Genomic DNA, 6,000 nt, shown 5'->3' on the forward strand with positions numbered 1-6,000 from the left:
TTCCTCAAACTTTCAACAATATGTTTCTTTGATTTTTCTCTTTGATATGGATTCAGCTGGTTTCAAGGGTTTCATCCTCCTTTAAAATTAAGGAATTTCAAAGTCATGCACTGATACATCTACTAACATGAAAGTTTACATGTGGGACTACATATTTTAATGCAAATGTTTCATTATCAATATGCAACAACGATTTTCTAAATAAAAGTAATTACTATTCGGGCCTACATAATTGACATTTTCCAAACAAAATCACAATTATCCTTTTTCCCAAGAATATCACTCGTTTTGTCATATGACTCGTGTGACATTCCCTAAAAAACTTTCATCTGACTCGCGTGATAGCACTTTAGGGTGTTTTTTAACGAACAATTACCGCAGACTAACTCAGAGACTATGCAAATTCAAACAGATGACAAACGATTTTTCAATTCGTCTGGAAATTTAAAGATGTTCAAAATTTCCGCGCGAATTTGAATAATCGCAGTTGTTACTTCAGAAGGTGTACAAACCCAAACACGAAGGGTAAATATGATTTACTATCAGTTACCATTGAAAACGGTTTTAAAAAATGCCTTTCGCCAGCCATCGCAAGGCATATTTCAGGCAATTTGGTTAGGTGTGAGGGGGCCTTTAACTTGGAATTTGAAGCTTAGGATGTCTAGTTACATGGAATGGCTGAACTGAAGTATTTTCTTCATTATGAAAGCAACACGAAACAGAATAGTAAACATAAGAGATATAAAATATAAACAGAATCCCCATAATTTTAGCACAGAGTTAAACTATTGTTTAAGTTACTTGTAAACCTGACTTCAGAATACGGGCCAATATATGAGTGCAGTGTGAGTCGGTCAAGTGGGCAAGCCTAGGCTAGGGCTATATTTGTTCACTATAGCACGGCAGCATCCCGGGTGCCGGCGGCATAGCGCACACATTGGGGCAGTCAGCATGGTGGCCAGACAAGCCTGGATAATCCACCCCCTCCTCCATCAAAAAAATGCCGCCAAAGTTTGTGCACCAGCAAGTAATCTCTGTTCAACAAATTCTTTTAGCCCATTCCATCATTATAGATAAAAGTTTGTATTTTAATGTATTAAAACTAAGATGCATAGATGGAGAGGAGATGCTACATTATTGCATAGCCATAGTTTAAAACCAAGGTGGATAGTACATTATTGTTTACATGAAGATTTGACATGGCCGGCCAGCCATAGGTAGTCAGTTCTGGCTCTGCCCCATTTATAAAAGCTCCAGCAGTTTTCAATATTCTGTTTGGCCAAAGGAAAAGGAATTATCTAATCATACCTTGACAGCGGTACTATCAGACATGACGAAAACCTTTCATTTGAAAACACTATACCCCAGTTTCCCTCAATCAATTCTCTTCTCCAAGTACGACAAACCATAACTGCCCCAAGCAAGCAATTTAAGTATCAAAACACCTGTTTCTTGACCTCGGTCCGAAGATAACACAACAGCCCGAGCAAAGCATGCCGTCATTTTAATTCACTTACTTTCCTTATTTCGAGGTCGATTTTCTTCGTTCGAACTTGAAAATGGACTAACATTGGATTTCTGAATACAATATGCATTTGAAAACGTGATTAAATATCGAATGCAATAATTTCATTCCGAAGGTCCTACTACAGGCAGAGAAGTCTTACGTAATAGCACAGCTGTTGTTTATCATTTCGTCCTTGGCTCAACGCTCATAATCTGGCCTGTGGAGGTAAAATTGAGACAGCGGGGATTACCTGGCCTAGCGGGATTGATCAGGCGGGTGTTTCATAAAGCTGTTCGTAAATAAAGAGCGACTGGTGATCCTGTCTTGCGGTAAATGGTACACACCATTGGCGAAGATCTAGCGCGCGAGAAAGGATCACCAGTCGTTCTTAAAGTCGCTCTTAACTTACGAGCAGCTTTATGAAACGGCCCCCTGGGCTTGGAAATGATTTTGGGATTTACAAACGCAAAATGGGGTATAGAACCGCAGTTTGCAATCTGAACTGCGGTCTTTCTCCAAACGGGGGTTTGACGTAATGAGATAATTCATGTTTCTAATTTCAGAAACAGAAAACGGAAACGAGAAGGCATGCTCAAGTTTCTGTTTCGTGAAGTCAAACAGAAAAAGGAAACCGGTGGATTTCGATTCAATTTTCTGTTTCGTGAATGCGAAGCAGAAAAAGGATACAAAAATTTCAATTCAATTTTGTGTTTTTCAAAGGAAATACTAAAACTTAAAATATGAAAGAACAGTAAAACGGAACTAACACATCAATGATGCGGAGCTCATCTGGCATCTCGCAACAAAATTTAACACAATTTTTTATGTCAGTCCAGTTGACACTGTAGTGAATTATATTGGTGACATAAAGTGAGGAAACAGAATTGAAATTGATGAAGAAATGACATAGAACAAGTATTTTTTGCGATTTATGAATAAATTTTATATAAATTAGAATAAATTTTATATAAATTAGCATAAATAATTTTCTAGTCAAAATTTCAAAATTCTTTGTAGAACCTTGGTGAACCTCATGTAGCTCTCAGATGGAACAGATAAAAATCAAGATCAGTCAACAAATAAATAGACAAGACCAATATGGGGAGAACTTGAGTTCAAGGAGCATTTTGGGGTAAAAGTTGGAAACCGGTCTATTTCACCTAATTTGAATGTGCTGAATCTGATAAGACCGGTTCCCAAGCCAATTTTTCATGTTTTGACCACCTAATTTGCATAAACAAAATGGCTGCCAAATTGACAATTTATAATCTTATTTCTACAATATTCTTTTATAATATTCGCTTTCACCGATATGGATACTGCAAAATCCTGCATACTTAACATGTACCATTTGGGAAAATTTGTTATTTCTGTTTGCGACTAATTAATTATGCAAATTTATGCATATTTTGCAATATTATGCTATAATTTGATAATTACACCTAAAATGTTTATTATTTTGGGTACAAATAGCATTTGTATCAGTATGATAATTGTTTAGCCGTTAAATATAATACTCAAGTCAATTTTTATATATATTTTATTGTTCTTTGATATTTCTTTTGTGTTCTTGTATTTTCTGCCATTTGCTTTGTATATATGTTTGATATGAGATCTTTAAAAAACTAATATCAATGGCAGACAAATATTAAGCTTCAATGATTGAATCATTTGATAAACTTCTTTTGCCACAACTGTTAATTGTACTCAGGAACAAATACACACACATGCTCCCACACCCACACCTGTATATAGAAAGTAATATACTTGCAAGGTATAGTAGACATTGATGCTGATCCTATAATCATGACAATTACCAAATTCAATGAACCCGTAAGAAAAAGAAGAGTTTAGAAGTTGGAAAACCTGTAATCATGCTGAACTTAAATTTCTTAAAATAGATATATTAAAATGTTTGATAACAGATCAAATAATCAATTAAACGTATGATTTACGCAGTGTAGTTTATCAATCGGATATAAGTATCAGTACATTGTTATTATCCTTGTAGCAAAATTATATCTTTGATTCAGCTCCATCAGAACTGCAATCATGGCAATTAACCAAAAAACAATTTGTAATAAATGCAAAGGGTCTGTATTACTGGATCACTTACTATTTTTTTTTTGGTCATTACCGATTTATTTATTTATTTGGCAACGATACATTTTCCCCAAGTCAACCATCAAATATGCTTTTCACACTGCACTTTTTGTCCTAAATTGGTGGGGCTAAGGGGGGGGGGGTCTTAGCCCCACCAATTTCCCGGGGTTAAGCTTAGCCCACTTCGTTTTCACACTACGTTTTAGCAAAGTGGGCTAGCACGGTAAATAGTACCGTACTATCTGGCCCTGCAGAAAAGCAGAGTTAGCCGGCTTATTGTGGTGCTAAGAGATGCAGTGTGAAACGAAACAGGGCTAAGCATTAGCCAATCACAGAAGTCGAAATTGCACGTTAATCGCGCTCTGTATGGTAAAATCATCAATATTTATGAGCTGTGTGATTGCCCGGGGTTAAGGCGTTAACCCCGGCTAAGCAATAGTACGGGGTTAAGAAAGACAGTGTGAATCGAAAAAAAAAGATAGTATGGGGTTAAGGATAGTCCGGGGTTTAGGATAGTATGGGGTCAAGGAAATGCAGTGTGAAAAGCATAAAAGTGATAACTGAAAACCACAGCTTTTATCCAATCCTTGCCTTGGAAGATTCTTTGACGAACGATACTAAACATGCTAAATACAGAAGAGGAAATAAAAACATGGGGCTAAACACAGATTAGCTCCATGGTTAAAACATGGGCAAAACAAGGTTTCCAGCCCAGTCACTGCCCAATGCATAACAAATTCTCACAGTGTGTCCTATGGTTAAAAAGTGCTAGAGATGCCTGTTGAAGGTAAACCAGCATGGAGACAGTTGCAGAAGTCCAGTCTAGAGGTTATCCGGTCATGGATGATATTTTCTGCACCACCTAATGTAAGACAATGTCTGATCTCAGCAATTCTGTGGAGCAGGTAATATGCAGATTGGCAGACATGTGATGTGTGTTTCTTCATGCTCATTGTTCTATCAAAGACTACGCCAAGAGATCTAGACTTGCATACTAGAGATATATAGCTTCCTCACCTATTAAGACTGGAATTGTAGTCATAATAATTACGCATATATGGAGATGACGGAACAAGATACTTCGCTTTTTATTGTTAAGCTCCAGGAAGTTGACCTTCATCCCAAAATCGAATCCTCATTGGCAGCACCGACAACAGCAGCTGCACGAACCTCTGTATATTTACCTTTTGGATCAAAAGTGAGGTATACAGCTGGATGTCATCAGCATAGAAGTGTATACCAAGACCATGTTGCCACATTACCGGGCACATTACAGAGCCAAGAGGAGTGATGTACAGTTTGAAGAACAAGGGACAAGGACAGACTCCCAAGGAACTTCATATCAAAGGTTATTCACAGGAGACTGCATGCCAGTGATGAATACAGCTTCATACAGCTCTGTTGGCAAGGTAAGAGGAAACCTGCCATTGGAGTGCAGAATCATCAATTCCACAGACTGTCAGTCTCCCAAGAAGAATGACATGTTCACTGGTATCAAAACCGGTTGACAAGTCAAACATAACTTTATTAGGCAACTGCTTTCCTCATAGAAAGAGAAATCCTGGCTCTACAATCGAAGAAATTCTCGACCTAGACTTTGATGGTGATATCTCAGACTCGCATGCAGCCTATCAGAGCTGGGTAAGCTATTGGATTCTGTTGGGTTTAAAACCGATCAAAATAAGTGGATTAATAATCACCTACAGGAACGCCAAACATGCCAGGAACCCACCATCCTCTGAAAGATATCTTCGTTATCAATTTGAAATAGTCTATCTTATGAAGATATGAAGATGTATGAATATTAGAAGTTCGATAAATGGCCTTGAAGACATTACACAATTCACTGCGGTATTGAAAAGGTGCACTCCGAGCATTTCAACACCTGAAACAAGATCTGGTTAGACAGCAGATTCTCTCTCAAGACAAAAGTTAAGGTTTTCTCTATGGATCTGTGACATGAGAATCGGACATATCTCAAGAACACAAACACGATGACTTTGATACGAACTGCCTCTGCAGAATACTTGTACTAAATTGGTTTGATTTCAACAATTCGAGATGACTTTTATAATATGAGGCTGCCCTATCAATCAAGCCATCCAATGGAACACCAAATCGATGATAACTGACATTAATTATTATCCTTTTTTTATAAAAAAAAATCTGACACAAGTCCTTCTCCGATGTGCTCATTATTGAACCTCATACATTATTGTGTCTATCCTCTCCTCTATTTTCTCCTCTCCTGTCCGCTTATCCGCCTTCCTACCGGTTATTTGTTTACGGCATCAATCACATTTTTCGTGCATTATATTCTTTCCAGGTTATTTTATATACTTTTTCTCCTTTTATACACATCATTGAATCCAGTTTGCTTGAGTCCACGA

The sequence above is a fragment of the Lytechinus pictus genome, chromosome 1 (assembly GCF_037042905.1).
Source record: "Lytechinus pictus isolate F3 Inbred chromosome 1, Lp3.0, whole genome shotgun sequence".
NCBI lineage: Eukaryota > Metazoa > Echinodermata > Echinoidea > Temnopleuroida > Toxopneustidae > Lytechinus > Lytechinus pictus.